The 13218-nt window shown below is 35.9% G+C and overlaps 1 protein-coding gene across 2 annotated transcripts in view; it reads right to left on the bottom strand.

Annotated features, from left to right (window-relative positions):
- The window catches only part of ERBB4 (erb-b2 receptor tyrosine kinase 4), a gene marked incomplete at both ends in the record, with an annotated part of 1126414 nt that overhangs the window by 405683 nt on the left and 707513 nt on the right, over positions 1 to 13218 (bottom strand). The window lies entirely within an intron of this gene.

The raw sequence follows: 13218 nt of genomic DNA on the forward strand, positions 1-13218 counted from the left end.
CAACCAATGTAAGGGATAAGAACATCTTGAAAGTTAATTTTTCATATGAAAGAAGTCACTCATTTTATGAGCATCTACATTTAAAAATAAAGGTATATTACTTTGCTGTAGATTGTTTCTTTTAAAAATTCTGTATCATATGAAATAATTCCTAGCAGAATTAGCTTTACTACCTTCAGTCCAAAATGAAGAATCTATGGAACCTTAAACAATCTTATCTAACTTAAAACATCTTCCTCATATACTACTGCAGTGAACTCAGTGGCAATTTAAGTCCATATTTCTAAGGCTTTACAGAGTATGTTAACTTCAAATAGTCTCACAACTTAAGAATATCAATGATCAAAGATAGGGCTTCTATTTGTGTATGCAATTTGCATACTCTGATAACTTTACACTTTTGTAATAACTGGTTAATGCTACACTTTTCACCGTGTTTTTCACTTAAGTTTTGAGGGCCCAATTTGAGGACCAAGTCATTGTTACTCAATATTTACATTCATAGAAAAGTAGAAAAGGGAGATGGAATAAACAAAATGTAAAATTGGATATAAAAGAAAATGTCTGCAACAGAATGAGTAACATGGCCGAGAGTTATTATGACAAAGACCACTTTTTGCAGAATGGTGATTTAAGCCCTGCTGACTCTCCAAGCTCCTGTTTGGAGTACTCCCACCCCATTTGGGTACTTTACTTCAGATGACCAATGTTTTCATGTTGCCCTCTAGCTACCAAGAACACTTCACTGAAGCACTTTAGAATTACCGCTAAAAAATATTTTCTAATTCATAGGTTTCTTTAATCCTTTTTAAAGTTTAAGCTGCCCTGATTCTCACTTCTTTTCTGCTAATTGCTGTAGAAGAACAGCATCTAGTAAACTAAGTGCCCTTCAGGGACTAGAGTACTTCATGTTATACCTAGTCCAGGAATACTTCTTATTTGGCAAAGAGTACCTGCATATGCTGCATTACTAATGAATAAAAGTCTGCTGTTGGGTATCTCTGGCAGTATGGAAAGCCAAGGTAGGAAACAATATAGGCAAGAAGAGCTTTGTAGTGTACTTCAAATTGTACCATTCAGACAACTATTTCATTTACGCATGATCTGCCAAATTACTTCCCTTTTAAGTTAAATTTAATCCATAATATTAATTTATTTTCCTTGAAAAGAAAAAATACTACCTAAAACAACCACTCAAAGTTTGTATTTTCACAAACTTTGGTTTCCTAAATAGAATACAGAAGCTCTTTAAATTCATTATACCAGAAAGATTTGATTTTAAAATATATGTTTATAGTGGAAAATAAATAAAAATTTGACAATGATTATTTGATGAGTAAAATTAAGTAAGACCTAAGGAAAGAAGGAAAATGGAGTGCACATAACCCCAAACTATAATTATACATTATTTTTCCTACTTCCAAAATTTTCTGTAATGGTAAATTTCTTTACAAGACATGTAATTGACTTCACCGTTGTTAATTTCTCTATATTCTACATTACTGTATAGTAAAACTTCTGTATCTTATTTACCATGTAGTAATGCTGTTTTAAGGCTTATAACAATTGCACTATGAATAACTGATTTAAATAAAGTTAGCAAATCAAAAGAGAGGACCAAAACTATTGCAGGATGACAGAGCAGATATAATTTTTTTTTCCACAAGGGAGAAAAGGGACAGGGCTTTCCATATCACAAATCACTGTATGTTTTTACTTTAGTAGAAAAACAAATTATGTTTTAAAATATTAAATTCACTGAATAGTTTGAATAAAATTAAAACATGTAGATTTATTATCATCATCATAATGATAGTAAGTAGTTAACTATAATGAACATACTTATACTTACTTCCAAAGCTTTTATGAGACTACACAATTGAGAGCACATACTTATGAGACATTATTTCCTTAATGGAGCAACTCTGAACAGGCTCAATGAAAAGAGCAAAAGATGACATTGTATAAATAGCAAAATGAATCCTATCTTTTATTTTTTTGTCTCTTCTGGCTTCTATAACTTAGCAACAACAAATTAAATATTAAATCTTGATTCTCTGTAACACTATTATGAAATTTTCTATTTAACAAAATGGTTTCTAGTCTCTAGCTCATGATCTAATTATTCTGAGCATTTAGCAATTCATGCAAATTTATTAAATACCTGCTATGTGCTGCAATCTCTGAAGATGCAGAGATTAATGACAGTCAGTCCCTGACCTCCAGGAGTTTATAATCTGTTAGGGAAAGTAGATTTCTAAAAATTTCTATAAAACAAAGCTGAATTAAATATATTATTTAAAACAGTCCAGGTAGAAATGTAATATATTTGTCATAATATATTTATAGTTATGCATCATAAATATATTTAACGTAAGATCCCTAAGGTCATTCTTAGATCAGAACTCCCAATTCAGACTAATATTGTGGATATTAACTGTCTATATATAATTTCCTTAGAATCAACTTATCCAAAGAAAACATGAAGATCAACTTAGGATGAGCTTTTGGGCTTCCACTGAGATCTAAGAAAATGAACTAAAATATATTCAACATAAACTCTGAAATTTAATATTCCAGAGATATTTTGAAATGAACTAATTTTATATAATGAGATTTGCACAGAACAGTATTATGATCAAGAATCATAAAATGCATAATATCCCCTCATTATTTTTTTCCCAACACATATGATGGACACCTCTTGTAGTTCAGGCACTGTGCCATAGATTGGGGCTGTAATCATAAGCAAATACATACATTGCTCCTGCCTTCATGGAACCTACCATTCAAATAGTAGATGATCAAAAGTTTTGCTTAATAATGAGTTATGGAAAGAATCTTGTGTCACCAATCCCTGTTATCCTTATTTTTTAAATCCATAGCCCTTAACAACTTCTCATGTACTATAGCATTTACTTACTATGTTTATTGATGATTGTGTGTCTCCCTTTGCTAACATATCAGCTTCACAAAGACATAGATCTCCGTCTGTTTTATTCCATGGTGCCTCCCAAGCACCTAGAACAGTGTCTGCCACTCAGTAAATATTTGTTGAATTAATACATGGACCTGACTTTGCTTAATAACAATGTTATGCAGAATGAGAACTAGAAACAAATTTAGCAAACAGGCACTACTCTGAGAGCCATAATAGGATAAGCCAATATAAAATAACATAAGTTGATTAATTCTATACCAGAACACAAATAATGCACATGCTTAGGCTGTCCAAGTGTTTCTTCATTCATGAAAAAAAAGTAATAACATATTTTACTTAAGGCAATCCTGATAGTTTAAGGAATATATTAAATCCGTGGCCCAACTGTTATTATCAGAGATATTCTTTTCTGAAGGGCTTTTTGTTTGTTTTGTTTTATTGTTATTCATTATTATTGTAATCCATACCTTAATTAATTTGTGAATATATTTATATATTTAATTTGACATGTTCTGGGGAAATTAAAGTTCTTTGTTTTTAGTTTATCAGAACTGACAGTATACATGCTGAGGTTTTATTTTATTTTACTTTATTATTTTATTATTTTTTTTGCAGTACGCGGGCCTCTCACCATTGTGGCCTCTCCCGTTGCGGAGCACAGGCTCCGGATGCGCAGGCCCAGCAGCCGTGGCTCACAGGCCCAGCCGCTCCGCGGCATGTGGGATCCTCCCGGACCGGGGCACGAACCCACGTCCCCTGCATCGGCAGGCGGACGCTCAACCACTGCACCACCAGGGAAGCCCTGGAGGTTTTATTTTTAAAAATTGATCCAGTAGGAAAAAATACCTTTTTATTTTGCTGACATACAATTTTTTAATTAAAAAAGTCATAAACTTGGTAATAAAATAATATTATATGCTAGATTTGCTCAATTTAGTTGGGAAGTTTAAAAATACCTTCAATGTATCTGTCCTTACTCAAGAATAAATCTAGATGTGTCAATTTTATTCCTTTACACATGATATTTCCACACTTTGCAATCATTTTATTTTCACTATAAAATGAAGCATTTTCATTCTTTAGAAGTCTCTTCATGAATTAATTATACATTAACAGCTATAAGATATCTTCATGACCATTCTAAGCCAGCCCCTTCATTCTACAGGTGAGGGAGCAGGGCCAAAGAAGAAGCAAGTCTTGTCCCGCAGTGCTAAGCTAGAATTCTCATCTTTTGACATTTGGTCTGTGCTGTGTTCATTCCAGGATTCTATACTAACTCCACTCTGTCGGAAAATAAATGAGTTTAAGACTGGAAAACTCTCAAGAAATGTGAATGACACGAATGATACTGATATTGAATCTTGGTAATTTTATATAAAATGGACTGACTTTTAAATGTGCAGTTGATCTAGGACATCAGCATTTCCTCAACATTATATTCATGGCAGAGTATTTTCATAGAATTTGTGAAACACTGCACTATTTCTTAGGAATTTTGTAGTTAAGTATTAACTAGGTTAGTTTTTTAGTTATCACTTTCTCACCAGAAAACAAACTCAATTCTCAAATAAAGAAGGTACACAGACTCTTCTACTACTATCAAATTTTCTTCCAGGGCCCAGGCATACCTCCACAATCTGGGGTACACTATCTGGGGGTAAGTGCTTCTATGGGAAACAATTGCCAGGAAGGTTAGAATCTGCAGTGTGATCTGTGTCTGGGCCTTAAAAGTCTTCTAAGGCAGCGATCCTCAACCTTTTTGGCACCAGGCAACGGTTTCATAGAAGACAATTTTTCCAAGGACCGGGGTTGGGGGGTTGGTTTTGGGATGATTCAAGCGCATTACATTTATTATGCACTTTATTTCTATTATTATTACATTGCAATATATGATGAAATAATTATACAACTCACCATAATGCTGACAGGAAGCGGCGCTCAGGTGGTTATGTGAGCAATGGGGAGCGGCTGTAAATACAGATGAAGCTTTGCTCACTCGCCTGCGGCTCACCTCCTGCTAGGCCCAGTTCCTAACAGGTAACGGACCAGTACCGGTCCATGGCCTGAGGGTTGGGGACCCCTGTTCTAAGGGGTCATTTAATCTTGCAGAGACAGGCTCAAATCAGAAGTAAATTAATCAAATGGATGACAAGATACTTAGCACACATCCAAGACAGTCATTGTTGTTGTTTTTTTCTTAAGAAATGGACTCTAAGATTTTTGAGACACAAATCACAAATTCATCAAATTCACACAGAAACTAATACATAAAAGGAAGCTTTTCTAGACGAAGTGGTGGGTTTTACAGAAATATCTTATTCAGTTTCACTATTTTGCAGAGACTGAAAAGGAAGCCAGACTCAGAATGCTTAATATGATCTACATCTAGAATGAGACTCATTTCTTGCCACTCTTGCCCACACTTGCTTTTCCCAGGTCTCACCTGTTCACACCTGCCAAGCATACTCCAGCACCATATGCCATTCCCTCTGCTGGGAGGGCTGTTGCCTCAGCCTGGAGGTGGCACCTTGTTGAGCTTTCAGGAGCATGACACCTCCTCAGGAAATTTGTTCCCACCAATCACTCTCTGCCTTTTTATTGAGAGAAACTCAGGTTCATAGAATTGGATTAACCTTAACCTTTGGGTCCTGAAACATTCTCGTCTTGGCATTGACTTTTTATTTTCACTAGTTATTTTAAATAATGTACTAATTACCGGTCAACCCACCACACAAAACAAAAACTAGGACCTTGACAATAATCCACAATATATAATTTCCACCAAGCCACTCCTCTACCCCCCTAACCTGAAATCTGTGTTCATCATTCCTTTGCTTTCATCTTATGTCCTTTCATTACATCTACATGTATTTATAAGAAGAAAAATATACATATATACACAAATACACATACACACACAAACTATACATTATTTTGGTTGTTTTTAACTTTATTAAATAGGTATCAGGCTGCATGCAATCTTTTAGGACTTATTGTTTTTATTTAATATTACATTGTTGAGATTCATCCATATAGTCAAATGCTACTCTAGTTCATTTATTTTGGTTACTAATGAGTGTCCCATTGCGTGATTTATTCATCTATCGTTTATCACTTCTTCATAGGACATACCAGTATCTGAATTTATTGATCATTTACTTGTTCACCATCTGCCTCTCAATTTTAGAAGGTGAGATATTTTTTTTTTTTCGGTACGTGGGCCTCTCACTGTTGTGGCCTCTCCCGTTACGGAGCACAGGCTCCGGACGCGCAGGCTCAGCGGTCATGGCTCACGGGCGCAGCCGCTCCGCGGCATGTGGGATCTTCCCGGACCGGGACACGAACCTGTGACCCCTACATCGGCAGGCGGACTCTCAACCACTGCGCCACCAGGGAAGCCCCCCCCCCAATCATTTAATACCATAAAACAGACTTTTCTCTGATGAGTAGTCTAAGAATCAAATATCCTAGCAACTATCTTTTCTTATTGTCTCTATCAATAGGACCAGTATCTAAAAAAAGGCTAAGAGAAATTAGAATTTCATTTTTCCTAATGAAAGAATTAAATATGACAATTACTTAAAGTAATAGTAATGTCTTCACTGTATTAAACAAAACAAAACACCCAGTTCTATTTCTTTTTAACAAGAAACTGGACCAGAAATTCTGCAATCACAGGACAAATGTGGCGTCACACTAAGGTGACATGCTCATTTTTGCTCTTCCCAAGAACATCTTCAGTTGTCTGTGCTTGAAAATGACAAAAGGTAAATAAATATGTGAATATAAAAATTAATGTAGCTACTGTAGCTTTTATACCTATCATGTCCCAGCACTGAAATTAGTTTTCAGTAAATATTAACTATTATGTCTCACACTACTAATAGCATTTCCACAGATTGGAAATATAGGTCATAGATCTGAAGAGTGTTGATTATTCTAAGTGATGCATATGGCTGGGTATTCTTTCAATACTGAGAATAGTCATTTATATAGTACAAATTAATAAGAAATATTTGTAACATAGCACTCTTCCCAAAACACATTATTGAAACGAATAAAAGGCATTTTTCTCTTTAAGAAATGTCACAAATATAATATGATACTACTTCACAATAGCCTTTTAGTCTCTAATAATCAGATTTAGCTTATAAAGTTTTTTTTGTTTTTTTTTTTTGCGGTACGCAGGCCCCTTACTGTTGTGGCCTCTCCCGTTGCGGAGCACAGGCTCCGGACGCGCAGGTTTAGCAGGCATGGCTCACGGGTCCAGCCGCTCCGCCGCATGGGGGATCCTCCCGGACCGGGGCACAAACCCGTGTCCCCTGCATCGGCAGGCGGACTCTCAACAACTGTGCCACCAGGGAAGCCCTATAAAGTATTTCTTAATGACAAAAACCCTCCTATCAAATACTGAGACAACCTCATTTCTTAAAAATAATTTAAAAATAGCCAGCATCCTTGGGTATTAGACAGGGTTAGATTCCGGTGACTGCAATTTCAAAACGGTGTTGGGAGTGTAAAGTAAATGTGTGAGTCATCCTAGATAAAATAGGGAATGGGGAGATCTGAAAAGAGCTAAAGAACAAATGCCCTGTCTAAATGTGTTAACATTAAAATAGTTTCAGACACATAGACTGATGATACTGAATAGGGAGTCTAGAAAGACACCCCCACATATACAGTCAATTAATATTTGATAAGAGAGCCAATAATGCTCAATGAGTAAAGGACAGCCTCTTCAACAAATAGTGCTGTGAAAATTGGATAACCACAGACAGAAAATAGAATTGGACCCCTATGTTACACCACCCACAAAATTAACACAGAATGGATTAAAGACTTAGACATAAGACCTGATACTGTAAAAATCCTAGAAAAAAAACAAAAAACAAAACTAGGGAAGAAACTCCTTGTCATTGGTCTTAGTAATTTTTTTTTTTGAGATGACACAAAAACACAAGCAACAAAAGCAAAAATAAATAAGTTGGGCTACATCAAACTAAAAGCCTTCCACACAATGAAAGACACAATTAAAAAAAAATGAGAAGGCAACCTGCAAAATGGGAGAAAATATATGCAAACCAGATATCTGTTAAGGAGTTCATACCTAAAACATGTAAAGAACTTACAGTACTCAATAACAACAAAAAAATCCGATTAAAAAATGAGCAGAGGGGGTTTCCCTGCTGGCGTAGTGGTTGAGAGTCCGCCTGCCGATGCAGGGGACGCGGGTTCGTGCCCCAGTCCGGGAAGATTCCCACATTCCGTGGAGCGGCTGGGCCTGTGAGCCATGGCCGCTGAGCCTGCGCGTCTGGAGCCTGTGCTCCGCAACGGGAGGCGCCACAACAGTGAGAGGCCCGCGTATCGCAAAAAAAAATAAAATAAAAGAGCAGAGAAACAAGATAGACATTCTTCCAATGAAGACATCCAAATGGCCAACAGGTACTTGAGAAGATGCTCAACTTAACTATTCATCAGAGAAATGCAAAACAAAACACAAGGAGATATCATCTCACACCTTTTTGAATGGCTATTATCAAAAAGATAAGAAATAACAAGTATTGGCAAGGATGTAGAGAAAAGGGAACCCTTGTGCACTATTGGTGGGAATGTAAATTGGAGCAGCCACTATGAAAAATAACATGGAAGTTCCTCAAAAAATTAAAAATACCTTAAATTAGAACTACCGAATGATTCAGCAATCCCACTTCTGGGCATATGTCTAAAGGAAATGAAAAGAGAATATCAAAAAGATATCTGCACTCCCATGTTCATTACAGCATTATTCACAATAGCCAAGATATAGAAAAAGTGTCTGTCAACAGATGAATGAATAAAGAAAATGTGCACGCACACACACACATACATATACACACATATATATACATCCATATATATACACACACACTATGAAATATTATTCAGCCATGACAAAGACGGAAATTCTGCCACTTGTGACAGCATGGATTAACCTAGAGGATATTATGCTAAGTGAGTCAAATCAGATAGGGAAGGATAAATATTTTATGATATCACTTATATGTGGAATCTAAACAAGCCAAACTCATAGAAACATTGAGTAGAATGGTGGTTACCAGGTGCTGGGAGTGGTGGAGTCAGGGAGATACTGTTTAAGGCTACCAATTTGCAAGTAGTAGATACATAAGTTCTGGAGATCTAGTGTAGACTGCAAGATAGTGATTATAGTCAATAATACTGTATTATAAACTTAAAAGTTTCTAAGAGACTAGATCTTAATTGTTCTCACCACAAAAAATAAATGAGAATTATGTGACATGATAGATACTTTAGCTAATACTATGTTCGCAATCATATTGAAAAATATAAGTGTATCAAATCAACATATACACTTTAAAATTATGCAGTGTTATATATCAATTATATCTCAATAAAAATAAAGTGATTTTATGCATTGAATTGGCTAAAGAATATATATTTATGGGTCATATATTGACTTCTGAAATAAAAAAACCCTGGATTCAAATTTCCCATATGAACGGTCATGAAATCTTTAGAAATGTATCAAATATTTTTTGAGGCTCAGATACTTGGTTTGTGAAGTGAGGAAAATAACACTTCTCTCCCAAGTATATGGAAAATAGAATATGAAAATACATATTAAAAAGTGCCTAGTACAATGTCTGACAAACAGCAGATACTCTGTATACCTTAGAATCCTTTTACCTTCGCTCTGGCAATCTCAGCCTATCAGTTAGGATGACTTTGGGTCAAGCGCAATAAAAAAGTCTCAAATGGCTTCTAAAAAAGAAATTTATTATTTCATATATTGAGTAGTCCAGGAATGAGCATTTGCATGATTGGTTTCTTCAATGGCTTAACCATGTCTTAGATCTTACATTTTCTTCACTTTTCTGCTCTGACATTCTCAATGACCAATTGAAAAAGTTGATCCCTTTCCATTTGGTCTCATCTTACAGTAGAGGAAAAATCTTCCTAGAAGTCCCTAAGCAGACTTCACTTCAAAACTCTTAGACAGAATTCCAATGCAATCTCCATGTATATCTTCATGCTCTATTCAAGATCTAACAAGGAGAATGGACTATCGTGATTTGTTTAGACCTAGATTGAGCTCTGAACCACAGACAGGATCATCTTCCCTGAGGGATGGATAGAAAAAAAAAAACCCTGTATAGCTAAGCAGAGAGAAAAGGTAATGGGTTTTGTTTGGCAACCAGTTGGCTATACCCACATTGGGTTCTTTAAATACACTAATTTTTCCTTCCAGTAGTTTTATTCTTAGCAAGAATATTCAAGTAGAAGAAGAATTCTTGGCTGACAGTACTCAGATTTCCACCATGAGACATTCTAGTATCAAACTAAATGAATGGATTAGCCTAGACTTAGTAGTTTTCACAGTATATTACTTTAAAGAACCAATTTTTGAAGTAAAATTTTCTAGAGGAACCTGTGTATTTAAGAGATAAAAGTAGATCTTCCCTGGTTGAAATGAAGCATGGCATATTCTTGTGCGCCAGCTCACTATATGCCACCTCGAGCCACCTATTCAGAACGTTAATTATGAACACCAGTATAGTAGACCTTTAGAGTTCCTTCTAGCCTTTCAACTTTTGTCTATGAAATTGTCAGTACGTCATCCTGCAGCAATTTGCTATCACATCAGTTTGTTCCATGATGTCCTTGCTGGGCCGGATACATTTATGTTATGATAGGACAAAGGGCTGGTACAAAGATATCAGACAAATGACCATATAACAAAATTGAAATAGGCTAGTTTTAAGGAAAATGAAAAATCCAAACGAAACCAAAACAACAAAAAGAAAACATTGTAAGTTTGCCCTGAAGCAACACGGGAGACAGTGCAGAACTCTGATCCTCTAGAAAGGCAGGTGTCAAAGTTACCAAGACTGCTCCACAATTCACAGACTCTAATGGCAGGTCTCAAAGTAGTGAAGTTGATTAAAGCTGCAGCTGCTAATCACAGGTAAGGGGTAGGTCCTGAACGGTTAACCTGGACCAAAGTACTTTTTTAAGCAATTTCTGTATGAATTTTGGTTTTATCAATAAGTGGGTCAGTTTTTAAAAGAAAACAGGTAATTTTAAGAAAAAAATAGATATTCTTTAATGAAACCATATTAGGAGAACAGGAAAAATGTATTACCTTGTTCAAAAAACTAGCTGACCAACAAAAATTTTCTCAAAACATCAAAATATTGTCTAATTTGATGTCATAAATACAAAAGCTGCATGCAAGGCCTGGGAAATAGTAAACCTCAGTAGATATTTATCAAATTTGTTAATGAACCTGAATCTCACAAAACAGTGGATCTTAGGGTCAATTGCTCAGAGGAAGGGTGAATCTCAAAGATAGACTAATAGGCAGTTGCTTACTTGAAGTGACATGTGAAATCATGAAGGATGCTGGCCTGTTAGGGAGAATCTGAAGTTCTCCAGGGGGGTACTGAATCTCCAACTGTAATATCATATAGGTGTTTTTCTTATTTATTAATATACTTTAAAATCTTTTCCTTAAGCTGACATAGGCCAAAGTTTAGCATTGAGCTATCATGCATAAACATGCTAACCCCAACCCTTTACTGAGAGATCCTACAATCTCCTCATATGGAATATGTCTCTTTAATCTTTTTAGGGAAAGATCTTTAAGTCCATTTAACCTTCAAAAATAGACCAATGGAATATTATATCATGGCAGGGGGATCTTAGTGGATTTAGTCAATACCCTAGTTTGGCCCAGGTTAACCGTCTCCACTCATCCTCCAACAATTCAACTCTTCAAAAGGTTATGAGACTTAAACAAAATATGTATTTTATGATTGATGGAATAAATCATCCAGATGAATTTCTAGAAATGCTGGGCTCCAATGTGCTTCTCTAGGCCCCTGCCATGATATTTTCTGCCCCCAGCATGAGTCACTCACCTAAAACCTCTGGTATTTAAGTTTCAGTCTTTAGGAAGAGGACTAAAGAGTCATGCACGGAATATTTAAACATTAGTTTAGAATTTTAGATGACTGGGAAAAAGACCTTCAAATACATCTCTATTTTGGATGGCCCTAAAATTTCATCTTAAGATCAAAGCGAACTCATATTTAGTGAGTGGAGTCATCCCTAATTTGAGGCAGATCCCAAAACATTTAATCTAAGTCATCATTCCTACACACCTGTTCACTTTTTCAAGTTCCCATATTTTACGTATGACTTTGAACTTACATTTTTTGGTATGTTCTGATAAAGATAAATTACTTGTCTATGGATATCTTGGCTAAGATACAGTTTAAGGAAGATCCAGTACCATGGAGTGGGTCATGATATATCAAAAGAGAAAAAAAGCAAATATTAATACTAAGTGAGGCAACAGTAAAGGTACAAAGCCTTTGGAAGCTTGACCTGCAAGGAAGGTGGGAGTGTGTATCTGACGAACAGCACTAAGTACCTTGGGGTTGGCAGGTTTGGTGAAGGAGGTACCTAGAACTAGAATTGGGAAGACTACAGAAGACAAATGAGAGAGAATTGACAATATCGCATATGTCTAGCCCTGCTTAAAAGTACAAAAAAAATGTTAAGTACAAATGGAATAAGGTCAACAAAATTATGGAAGATCTTTACGCCTATTTCTTTATTTAAAATATACATTGTATAATATATATTCCACTTTCTTCATGGAGCTTTATGAAGTAACTGGAAGGATTAAGTGAGTTCATTATGTGAAAATATTTTGTAAATGATGGCTATGCTGGGGGTTCCCATGACTACCCCACATTTGGAGATTCACTGGAGATAACCATAGTAAGCATATATAGCCAGATCATAAGGTAAAAAAGACACAGGCAAAGTATGGAAGAATCCATGTGCAGAATTCCTTATGCTTTCTCCCTTCCATGAGGGGTAACACAGATAGCATTCTCCTTCCAGCAATAAACATGCAACAACAGGTGTACAATGTTTCATCAAGGGAAGCCCGTTTGAGTCTGGTACCCAAAGTTTTTATATGAAGCTGGCTGTATAGCAGGTACCTGCTGCCTAGAACTTCCAGACTCACAGAAGGAAAGCAGGTATGCAGCATAAGCCACAGTGTTTGCACAAACAATGCAGGTATGCAAAACCATTCTTATCAGTTGGGGAACTGTGGGAACACTCCAGAAACACAAGTTTCCAGACAGAAGTCAAGGACCAAACTAGCGAGCAGGACTTTCTAACTTTTAGGCTTGTTATGCTAACTCTTTTCTGTATGATAGCAGTTGTAAAATAGCATGTCA

This window comes from Leucopleurus acutus, assembly GCF_964270905.1.
Source record: "Leucopleurus acutus genome assembly, chromosome: 6".
Classification (NCBI taxonomy): Eukaryota; Metazoa; Chordata; class Mammalia; order Artiodactyla; family Delphinidae; genus Leucopleurus; species Leucopleurus acutus.